This window comes from Nicotiana attenuata, chromosome 5 (assembly GCF_001879085.1).
Source record: "Nicotiana attenuata strain UT chromosome 5, NIATTr2, whole genome shotgun sequence".
Classification (NCBI taxonomy): Eukaryota; Viridiplantae; Streptophyta; class Magnoliopsida; order Solanales; family Solanaceae; genus Nicotiana; species Nicotiana attenuata.
The window spans coordinates 35,877,303-35,890,036 of record NC_031993.1 but is presented as its reverse complement, the minus strand read 5'-3'; positions in this window follow the sequence as shown (position 1 = coordinate 35,890,036).

The window sequence follows — 12,734 nt, the reverse complement described above, 5'->3', positions numbered from 1 at the left end:
TTGTGGTTATATATTAAATGTCCCAAATATGATTTTGTGTGTGTATGAAGACCCACTATTGTTGAGCTTGAAGCTCCTGAATTTAAATTTTATTTTGAAAATTTATTATTTGATTCGATGTGGGTGCTATAAAATATTGATTATAGTACCTTCAACTAAGCTTTCCGGATACGAATTTGTATGTGTATTTGAATATCCACCATTGTTGAGCTAGAAGTTCTTGAATTTAAATTTTTATTTTGAAGATTTCTTGTTTGATTCAAGTGGGTGTTATTAAATATTTCTTATAGTACTTTCTGGAAGTTCATACTGAAATTTGATCGCATTTGAAGCTGATTTGAGGTGATTGAGATCGTATTTTTCTGTTAAGAATCGAAGAAGAACACAATTACCCAATAGTATACAGCTACAGTATACAATATGTTGTAGAAGTATATAGCTATGTTGTAATAGTATATTGTTATAGTATACAATATACTGCAACGGTATAAGATAATAATCGTAGAAGAACAGAGTTACCTAACAGTATACCGCTACCGTATACAATATACTGTAGGAGCATATAACTATACTCAACAGTATACTATTATAGCATACAATATACTGTAATAGTATATTGTAATAATATGCAGTATACTGTAATAGTATACAATATACCATAATAGTATACTTCGACTGTTGAATCATCTAGGTGCTATTGTGCAAAGCTAAAGGTATGGTTATAGTAACATTATATTGTTATAGTATACAATAATATAATAGTATACCGTAAAAATTAAGTCATTTTTAAAAATATTCCAATTAGGTCCTTGCAAATATTTTTTAAAATGAATTTTATATGGAGGTTCATGAAAATAATATTCATTGTATAAGAAGTAGTTGTCCGAAGACACAAAATAGTAATATGAAAAAAAAAATTGAAAAAAAAGTTCAATGAAATTAGAGAAGAAATGTGAAATTAAAGAAATAAACAAAAAGAAAAAAAATAAAAGAATGAAAAGAAACGAGCCAAATTTAGTATAAAACTAGATTATGTAATAAAAAAAATAAAGAATAATATGATTCTGGGTAAAATATATGAAACAGAAAAAATAAAAAAGAGAAAAAGAAAATAAATAATAAAAACGAGACAAAATAAAAGGGGAAAAGAAAGAAAAGAAAAAAAAAACAGAGAAACTAAAACGAAAATGAGAAGAAAAAAAGAAAGAAACAATTACCCACAAAAGATGAAATGGGTAGGAAGGGTAATTAGTTTGGTGGGTAGAAAAACTAATGGGTAGGTAAGGGTAATTAATTTAATTTTTGTGGGCAAAGATGTAAAACTCCCTTTTTAAAAGCCCTCTATTTCAATTTATATTATGTAATTTTTTAATCCGTTCAAAAACAAAGTGATGCCTTTTTTTTTATTTCAAATAATTTTATTTTAAATAAAATAATATACAATCATATAAATATTTATAACTTAAAGTAAAATTTACTTTATTCAACTAAATAGGAAGTCTTTATATTTAAAACTCATTCAAATTTTACTTTATATCAATTTTCTTTTATCTTATATCAATATGTTTATCATACACTTTAATATTTAAGTAAAATTATTTTTTACGTTGACAAATGTATACGGTAAAATCGGAGGGTCCAATTTTCGGCCATTACAACGCCTCGTGTGCAAGCTTTCCAAAGGCTCGAGACTACGGTCGAGATTTATCCCGAGGGGGCATCGGTGTCCAACCTCGAGGCAACACAAGTCGAAGGTTACGGTAGGAAAGTGGGAAGTTCCCTAGGCGCGCGACTAGGGCTGACAAAACCTAGCGAGCTAGCTCTGACCCGTATTAGGGCATTCAGTGGCTATACCTGCCCCATATCTTTGTAATTAATGCTTTGGTACTATGTTCCCCCTCATATATAAAGGGGAATCCTTGTCATTTGTACAAGACCGGATACTCAATATTGAATACACAAGAACATTCTCTCAGCTCTTTAACATATCCTCTTGATTTTACTACTTCATTTATTGCCTATATTTATTGTTTTCTATTTATTGTTCTTCATTTATTGCTTATCATTGATCATAAAGGGCCATCATCATAGCTCTCATAACTGTTATCCCCCCTCTCGACTGCTCCGAATCGGCCATCCAGCTCGACCCCGAGGCCTCACAATCGACGGCTCGAGACCCCCGATCTCAACTGTTTGGTTCGACTATCATAAACGTTTTTAAACTATATTCCTGATTCCTAACCTTTTACTTAGCATCTATCGCTTTACAACCAGCATAAAAATAGGTCACGTATTTTTAGAACCTCATAATAAAATTTAATTGTTATTACCATTTTCACAGTAAACAGTTTGGCGCCCACCGTGAAGCTAAAAATAATAGTGATTATTTTCTTGCTGGTTTTACTGCACAACGCAAGTTATCTTTCACACTTTTTCTTGCCCAAGATCTTTGATTTCAGTTCGAAATGTCTAACTCAGTAAACGCACGTGAAAACATCAATCTTGAAGACTATGGAGAAAATGATGTTGAAGTCCCAGGTGTTGGTGTACCACTACGAAACACTGAGAATGCACCAAAACCAATTCCCGTGGATGCGGTCTCCCGCGACGCTCAACACGTCGAAATAAGCTCCCACACCAACAGAAGCATACACCAAGAAGATCAGCAAGAAGCTCAAAAAACCCCAGCTAGGGGAGAACGAGAGGTTAGCCTTCACGTTATTTTTGAAATGTTACAGGCACAATAGCTGGCGATCGCTTAGCTGTAAAGTCACCAGAAAACTCCCAGCACGGTAGCATCGGGGACGGCTCCCCTAGCCGAGCAGATACCGGGAAGGCCAACCAACAACGAGTCGACAGCCGACCCCACAATCGTAAAGATGCTCGAGGACCTCACAAAGAGGATCTAATCGGGCGAGAAGAAGATAGAAGCCAACGACAAAAAGGTCAAGACCTACAATTCCACGGTCGACCAGATCCCAGGCGCACCCCCGATCCTGAAAGGCGTGGATTCAAAGATGTTCGTGCAAAAACCGTTCCCACAGGAAGCGACTCCGAAACCCATTCCGAAGAAGTTCAGAATGCTAGACCTTCCGAAGTACAATGGAACCTCAGACCCCAATGAGCATGTTACTGCTTACACTTGTGCAGTGAAGGGCGACGACCTAAAGGACGATGAGATCGAGTCCGTCCTACTGAAGAAGTTCGGGGAAACGCTTTCTAAATGGGAAATGATGTGGTATCACAACCTGGCCCCAAACTCGATAGATTCATTTGCCATGTTGGCGGATTATTTCATTAAGGCACATGCTGGTGCCATCAAAGTAGCAACAAGGAAATCCAACGTCTTCAAGATTAAGCAGATGGAGAATAAGATGCTGCGAGAGTTTGTATCTCGCTTTCAAATGGAAAGAATGGAACTACCACCAGTCTCCGATGGCTGGGCAGTGCAGGCCTTCACTCAAGGTCTGAATGAACGAAGCTCGGTGGCTTCAAAGCAGCTGAAACAGAATCTGGTTGAATATCCAGTCATGACCTGGTCGGACGTTCACAACCGATATCAGTCGAAAATCAGAGTCGAGGACGACCAAATAGGAGCCCCCTCGAGCTCGGTATACCTAAGCAGGCTTCTGGCGAAGGAGCCAAAGCCAAACAAAGAAAGGTACCAGCCATACACCGAAGACAGGAGAAACGCCCCGAGGCGCAACATAACCCGCAATGATCGAAGAATGGATTGAGGACAGAATCCTCTGGGACTCGTCAACAGAGCCGGATTCGATAGGCACACAGGGCCAACGGAGGTGCCTCGCTTGTCGGAATACAACTTCAACGTTGATGTATCAGACATCTTGTTTGCCATCAGTAAAATCAGAGACGCCAGGCGGCCCAAGCCTGTACAATCATACCCTTCACAAAGGAACCATAACCTAGTATGTGAATTCCACAACATGCACGGCCACAGAACCGAAGATTGCCATCAGCTCCGGGAAGAAGTAGCCCGACTACTAAGCAAAGGTCACTTCCGAGAATTCCTGAACGACCGGGCCAAAAACCAGTTCCAGGAAAGAGAGGAGACCAAGAAGAACGAAACAAATGAGCCACAGCATGGCATCCACATGATCTTGGGAGGCATCGATGAACCACAGGAACCCACGATCAGAAGAACAAAAATATCCATCACCAGAGAAAAGCGAACTCGGGGTTACATACCCGAGGATGCTCTTGCATTCAGCGACGAGGACATCGAGACATTGTCTCAACCTCACAACGACGCACTGGTAATCTCTTTCCTTGTAAATACATTTCAAATTAAACGTGTACTTGTGGATCCAGGTAGCTCGGCCAACATTATCAGGTCGAGGGTGGTAGAGCAGCTCGGGCTGCTCGACCAAATCGTGCCCGCCTCTCGAGTCCTCAACGGATTCAACATGGCAAGCAAGACAACAAAAGGGGAAATCACCCTCCCAGTCAACGTTGCCGGCACAACCCAAAATGCCAAATTCCATGTCATCGAAGGAGACATGAGATACAACGCCTTGCTCGGAAGGCCATGGATGCACTACATGAGAGCAGTACCATCAACCCTTCATCAAATGATGAAGTTCCCGACAAAGGATGGGATAGACAGTCTGAGCGCACTATTCAGATATTAGAGGACATGTTGCGCGGTTGCGTCATTGATTTTGGGGGTTCATGGAACGAGTTTTTGCCACTCGCGGAGTTTGCATATAAATAAAGTTATCAGTAGAGTATTCAGATGGCTCATATGAGGCTTTATATGGGAGACGGTGTACATCTCCAGTAGGTTGGTTTGAGCCAGGGGAGGCTAGGCTTTTGGGTACAGACTTCGCACATGATTCTTTGGACAAGGTGAAAGTGATTCAGGAGCGGCTTTGTACAACACATTCAAGACAAAAGAGTTATGCTGACAGAAAGGTTCGTGATGTGTCTTAGATGTTTGGGGAGAAGGTTCTACTGAAGGTTTCACCCATGAAGGGTGTTATGAGATTTGGGAAGAAGGGCAAGTTGAGCCCTCGGTTCATTGGGCCTTTTGAGGTGCTTCGGAGGATTGGGGAGGTGGCTTATGAGCTTGCTTTGCCACCTAGCTTGTCGAGTGTGCATCCAGTACTTCATGTTTCTATGCTCCGGAAGTATATCGGCGATCCGTCTCACGTCTTGGATTTCAGCACGGTTCAGTTAGATGGTGATTTGACTTATGATGTGGAGCTGGTAGCTATTTTGGAGCGGTAGGTCCGAAAGTTGAGATCAAAGGATATAGATTCAATGAAAGTGCAGTGGAGAGGTTGCCCCGTGGAGGAGGCTACTTGGGAGACCGAGCGGAAGATGTGGACTCGTTTGAGGACGAACATTTATTTAAGAGGAGGGGGAGGATGTAACAACCCGGCCGATCATTTTGTGAGTTATAGCCCTATTTCCCCATTTATGCTTTCTTATGTGTTCCTCAGTTGTATTTTATCGTATCGTGTTGGTTGGTTCGGGTCCGGAGTGGTTTCAGTGTGGTATGATACACTTAGTCTCCTATTTTTAAGCTTAAGTTGGAAAAGTCAACTGGATGTTTATTTATGAGTAACCGATCTCGGATTTGGATTTTTATGGTTTGGTTAGCTCTATTAGATGATTTTGGACTTAGGAGCACGTCCGGAATGTGATTTGGAGGTCCGTGGTAGAATTAGGCTTGAATTGGCGAAAGTTGGAAATTTGGAAATTTTGTTCGGCAGTGGAAAATTTGATATCGTGGTCGGAATGGAATTCTGGAAGTTGGAGTAGGTCCATAGTGTCATTTGTAACGTGTGTGCAAACTTTCAGGTTATTCGGAGGTGATTTGATAGGTTTTGGAGTCGTTTGCGGAAATTTTGAAGTTTAAAAGCTCTTAAGCTTGAATCCGAGGGTGATTTGGTGTTTTGATGTTGTTTTGAGTGTTTCGAAGGTTCGACTAGGTTCGTATGTTGAAATATGACTTGTTGGTATGTTTGGTAGAGGTCCTGAGGGCCTCGGGTGGATTTCGGGGGGTTGACGGAACAAGGTTGGAAATTGAGGAATGCTGAAGATTGAACTTTGCTGTATAACCGCACCTGCAGAGTGGGGATCGCAGGTGCGAGCCCGCAGAAGCGGAGAAGGGGCCGCAGATGCGGCCAAGGATGAGGTTGGTTGGGAGCCGCAGGTGCGAGTAGTGGAGCACACCTACCAGACCGCAGGTGCGGGAATTGGATCGCAGAAGCGAGTTCTGAGAGCTTAAGTGAGACCCACACCTGGGATGGATTTTCCGCAGGTGCGGCGTCGCAGAAGCAACATGAGGACCACTGATGCGGAAGTTTTGGGCAGAATGTATAAAAGATGGACTTCGCGAATTTTAGTTCATTTTCCACCATTTTTAGTCGGCTTTGGAGCTTTTGAGGGCGATTTTGAGGAGGAATTCAAGGGTTTATCAGCAAGGTAAGTGGCTTGAGCCCTAATACTTGTATATGTTATGACTTCCCATTGATTAATCATATAATTGGTGAAGATTATGGGTGAAAATGAGGGGTTAGGGCTTGAAAATTAGAAAGTTTGATTTGGGGATTTAACGGACCATTTGATGTCGGATTTTGATGAATGTATGGATAGACTTGTGAGTGAAAGGGCTTTCTAGTTTTGTAATTTTTGTCGGATTTCAAGACGTGGGCCCTAGGGTCGGGTTTGGGTGAATTTCGGGATTTTGGTCTAAATTGATAATTTTTCGTGTGGAATTGGTTCCTTGGCCTATATTGATTGAATTGTATTGCTTTTGGTCAGATTCGAGGCGTTTGGAGGTCGATTCAGAGGCAAGGGCGTCGTGGAGTAGGAGTTGGCTTGGTTTGAGGTAAGTAACGATTGTAAATCTATTCTTGAGGGTATGAAACCCCGGATTTCGTATCGTTTTACTATTTTGAGGTGACTCACATGCTAGGTGACGGGCGTGTGGGCGTGCACCGTTGGGGATTGTGACTTGGTCCGTCTTGTAGCAATTGTAAAGTTGAGTATTTGGTTGAAACAATATGATACTTTTGTGTTTTAGAAAGAATTTCTGTAAATTGGGCGGAATGCCATGTTTAGGCCATATGCCAGAGCTGTTTGGACCCTTAGGAGACTTTTTCTTACTATCCTCTCACTGTTTTTGATTGAAAATCTATACTTAGTCATATTATACTTATTGATTTCATAACTCAGTCTTTATTACTCTATTTTGATACATATAAATGTTGTTGTGGGCTAAGTACCATGTTCTTACTGAGAGCCCGAGTGGCTTGAGAGGTTTATGACTGAGTGAGGCCGAGGGCCTGATTTGTGAGGGTATTTATGGGATCGGGCTACACGCCGCATCATGTTATTACTGATCCATGATTGAGTGAGGCCGAGGGCCTTATTAATTTATGCCACGAGGTGGCTTGTTATAGCGCTGAAGCAGCCCCTCCGGAGTCTGCACACCCCCAGTGAGCGCGGGTACCCTGAGTGTGAGTGATGTTATGCCCGAGGGGCTGTATACGAGTGACTGAGAGGTTTGCCCGAGGGGCTGTTCATGAGTGATGTTTTGCCCGAGGGGTTGTTTATGATTTCATCATTTTGCCCATTGCTGCACTAAGCCTCTATTTGAGAACTGTTCTGAAACTGAGTTTAAACGAAATGATTTTATTCAAACTCTGCTATTAAAAGCTTGTTATATTTTTACTGAGATATTCCTGATATGAACTTATTATGCTTTATTGCTCGTCACTACTTCTCAGCCTTTATTTACTTTGGTTACTTACTGAGTTGGTGTACTCACGTTACTCCCTGTACCTTGTATGCAGATCCAGACGTATCAGGACCAGGTAGCGGTTGTTGACTATTCCAGCTGTAGATTCTTCTCGGAGTTGGCAAGGTAGCTGCTGGCGATAGCAGCCCTGTTCTTCTCCCTCCTATCTACCTATAGTTATTGTAGTTACATTTCCAGACTGTTTTATGTCTCAGTGTTTTGGACAGATTTTTAGTAGATGCTCATGACCAGTGACACCCCGATGTCGGGCTTTTATTTCCGCACTTCTGTTATTCAGATTTTCTTTATGAATTTTTAATTATCAAATAGCGTGAACTTATTTTTTTAAAGATGAAATATCGCGTTGTTTTTTGGTAAAGGGTCGGCTTGCCTAGTACCACGATAGACGCCGTCACGACGTGGCAATTTGGGTCGTGACAAGTCTACAGATCATGATATCAGATTTTGTTATAGACTTACGGGTAGGTCGGGGCCCTATCCCAACGATATTTTGATGTCAGGTACTCTTAGGGGCTTTCTAGACACATGATCAATATGTACAATATGTCTGTGGCTTGCAACCCTCGTTTATGTTTTCCTTTTGGGTTGTCCGGTATGGATACTCATAGTGCCCTCCTCGACCAGAACATGTATTGATATTTTAAGTATGACGGATAGCTGATACGATGCTTGCCCGCCTACGATACATTACGATTTTCGGTCATGTTGTCCATGATAACTTAGAGTATGATAGAGTTCGGCCATGTTGGCCTATGCACGTTCTGAGTTACATCCAGCAATCAAGAGTTGCAGAGTGGTTCGCTGGGGTCATTGCGGCACCAGGTGCTAGCCACGCCTCACCTAAGTTGGGTGTCAAATGCGAGATCTGCTGGTTACTAACACTAGCTTTTCTTCAATTGTTCCAAAACAAATTTGAAACTCACCCGAGCCTCTCAAGTGTAATAACATCATACAAACTTGCTTGCTATCTCAAATAGTCAAAATAACATCAAATATCAAGAATCAATCATTAAAACTAAAGTTTTTCAACTTCAAAACTCACTTTTCCTTTTTTCCCACATAATACGCCGAACAACCTCAGGTCACTTGGGACCCCAATCAAATATGCGTACGAGTCCAAAAATATCATACGAACCTAGCAGAATTGGCAAAATACCAATCCGAGGTTATTTATACCAAAAACGTTGACCGTGGTCAACTCAAGTTATTTTTAAAATCAAAAATCATATTTTCGTTAAAATTTCACATATAAACATCCCGAAAATCGATATGAACTATGCACGCAAGTCATAAATCATCAAATAAAACTATGAGATGTCTCAAAACACAGAAAAGGAAGCTATTACTCAAAATGACCTAGCAGGTCGTTGCATTTTGGCATGCTACAGCTTTGGCTTAATTAGGAGATCGAATCATCACATGCTGAATTCCCAACACGCTTTTCTTTTTCTGTTAGTAATATTATCTATGGTTCAGTTTCTATGGCTTATTTAAATATTAATGAAATAACAATAGTTTTATATATGGGTCAATTAAGTAGTCCTATATTGATTAAAATGGTTAAGTTTTATGGGTTCTTTTTCAACTATTGTATATCATGTCATTAAATTATTAACGAAAATACACTTAATTACGGGCTAAGAGTAGATCTAATATAATATAACAATTGTAAAGTGAACTTTCGGTTACGTATAAAATAAAAAAATGACTTTATTACACCATGTCCAATAGTTGAGTAACTTTTATAATGTAAAATAAAGAAAAATAACTTTGTTATACCTGTTTACCTTGAAAATACGAGTAACAAATTTGATTTGTGATTTTAAAGATATGTGATTAGATTCAATACCAATTAATAATCAAGAAATATGAAGTAGAAATGAAAGAAACAAGTGAATCAAACCAAAGTTACTCAACAGCGGTGACCTCGAGCTTCGTGACCTCGAGGCAGGTTCAGAGCAATAAGAACGATTAAGTAGGAAATGTAAAGTAAGAGCAGTAGAGCTAAATGACAATTCTGATGAATAGTAAGAGAGAAAAGTATGATAGTATATTCTTGCCAATGGTGAGATGATGTTACAAATGATTGGGGTCCCCTTTATATAATAGGGGAACCTAAATAAGGTATATTTCTTTACAGTAAGGAATATTCTTGGTACATCTGTATAACCGCCTGGTATGGAATAGTACAATCCTATTCCGGGATTTGCGCCATGATCTTGGGGACGTGGCATGAATCTAGCCCATTCTGTTACAAGTCAATAACGATATTATTTCGGGATCGAGCATACTCGACCTCGGTATGTATCGTGCTCTGTCTTCGAACTCGGGTCTGGTCCCTCAAGCTCGAACTCGGACTTTGGACGACCTCTCGAGCATATAGATCGAAGGCATACGATCTTGACAGTATACAGATAGTCCCCGCATTTCTTAGAGTAAGATGATAAGAAACGATTTGAACCTCGCTTTCCCGGAGTCTTTAGTGATGACGTCATTTCCGTGACGTAGGCGCTCGATGTGACTGAAACGTCTCGTCGATTCGCTTCCCCAAAACATTAAGTGTACGCCAGTGCTGGTCGGCCATTCGCGCCGCCGAATCATCGTCACCTTTCTATAAACATAGGGCTACTTCTTCGAATAATGGATTTTACTCTTTCATCACTTTCGCTCTGATTCTTCTTCATTTCTCTCCTCAATCATCTGTTTCCACCGCCCTTTTCAGCGCCGGAAAACGCTAAATCCCCGTGAAACACCACTTCTTGCTACAGTTTGTATTCTTTAGCTTTAAAATCATGGCTAAAACTTCCAAAATGGTCCCCACAAAAGATAAAGCATTGTCTTCTTCTACCTCTCAGCCGGCCAAACCGGTGGTGCCACCGACTCTTGAAGAAATCACCCCCGGCCCTTGTGTGATTAAGAGGGATTTCAGTATAGAAAATCCCCCCGATGTCCCGGGCCGATGCGAGCATGCATCTCGATATCTTAGTTTGATATCGGAGAAGAACCTAAAAGCAATGAAGAGGCACTGCGGCCGGGGAGACGAGGTCCTGGTTCAGATCCCGAACCCCGAGGAAAACATTACTACCCACGTGGAAGGGTTTTTAAGTGTTTACACATACCCTTTCACACTGGGTCCCCTCGATCCGGTGGTGATCGATTTCTTCAAAACATACGAAGTCACCCTCGACCAATTTCATCCCTCCTTTTGGCACATCGTGATCATGTTGCGCTACTTTTCCGAAAAGGCCGAGGGGTTGGAATTCACCCTCAACCACCTGATTCGATTGTATCGGCCCCAGCTGTTTCGAGGGCTTATCAAGTTGCAATGTCGAACAAAGAAAGCCTTCTTTGCCAGTAACGACGAAACCAAGGATCGAGGCTCGATGAGCCGGTTCGTCAAGATAAGGTCTTTCGACGTCATCCCTAGGGATAAAATGCTGTTCCCGGAGAGATGGAACTTTAATCGTTGTGGATTTTTTCTTCCTAGTATTTACTCATATTCTGCTTTCATGTCTCACAATGCCTTTACCCTTTCTGTAGCCACTGCCTGGGTGCCTCACGCGGTCCCTGACCTCGAGGATTGGGTCTAAAAATTAGCTGCCACCTCCTCTTACGATGAGCGCAAATGGCGTAAATTAACAAAGGGGTAAGTGGGAGGCCAAACATCATGGTAAATTCTCTTCCCAAGTTTCAGATATTTTTCATTTGCTGGTGGCGTCAACTTATTCACGTTTACTTGTGCAGGCATCGGAGATGTATCCAAAATGAGGCCAGCTCCGCCTGGGGAAAAGACTGCGTCCTCGATCCCAAAATCGGGGAAAGACAATAAAAGAAAGAGGGCTTCGAAGCACGAAGACTCCCAAGATGAGGTGGTACCTGCCTGGAAGCCGAGGAGAAGACTCATTCTTGTGGACTTGGATTCAACCATTCAATACCTGGAGGATGAAGAGAACGATGGTGGAGAATCCGTGCTTATACCCCGAACCAGAAGACCAATCGAAGCTGTCGATGCCTCCGACCTTGATGCCTTGCCACTTGATGAAGGGGCTTTGAAGAGAGATTCGAAAAAAGCCCTCGAGTCCCCCGAGATTGGGATCGTACCTCCTTCTCCAACAAATACACCGAAGGGGACAAGCGCTGAGAGGGCCGAAACTAGCCAGAACGCCCCGAGTGAGGAGCTCGGGGCCATGACAATGGGTCATTCACTTTCTCTTCCAGCTTACTCCGAGGAGATAATAAAGGATTCACGGGCTTTGCAAATGCCTCATCTGAGCATGGTCCTTGAAGAAAACCCCTTTTGGGATTGTTTCACCGGGGTTGGCGACGTTGCTGATCTTAACGATGCATCCACCCTTTTCGGGGAGGCTCAACGCCTTCTTTCTCAGGTAAATGTTAACTTTCATTATCGTAACTTCCCCTTCTCTTCCTTTCCTTTGACTGACACATCTTCATCACGTGTATAGGCCATCGCCAAGTTTAGAGCTGAGCGAGCCAATGTGAGGCCGAGCTCAGGAGTGTTTCAAATAAAGAGAAAGCCCTGAGGCTCCTCTGTGGCCAGAAGGAGGAAGATCTTAAGGACCTTCGAGTTGAGTTGGCCAAGGCTAAAAAAAACTAGACCGAGCTGGATGAGCAGGTAACTGTGATTTTAATAGAGTATGGTCTTCTTGGCCTTACTTCGGAGGCTAATACTTCGATGTCTCAGCTGCAACAGAAGTTGGAGATGATTGGGCAGCTTCGGAGCGAGGTTGATCAAGTTAAGGCTGACTACCATAGGAGGAAAAAGAACATGGATCAACTCGCTTCTGATAAGGAAGCTGTTACAGTCCAACTGACCTCGGTTGAAACTCAACTCCGAGGTATTAAAACGAAGGGTGTTGCCCAGGCCAGGAAAATCGAGGAGTTAAAGGCGCAGTTTTCTAGAGCCTGGGCTGAAGCTGCACAA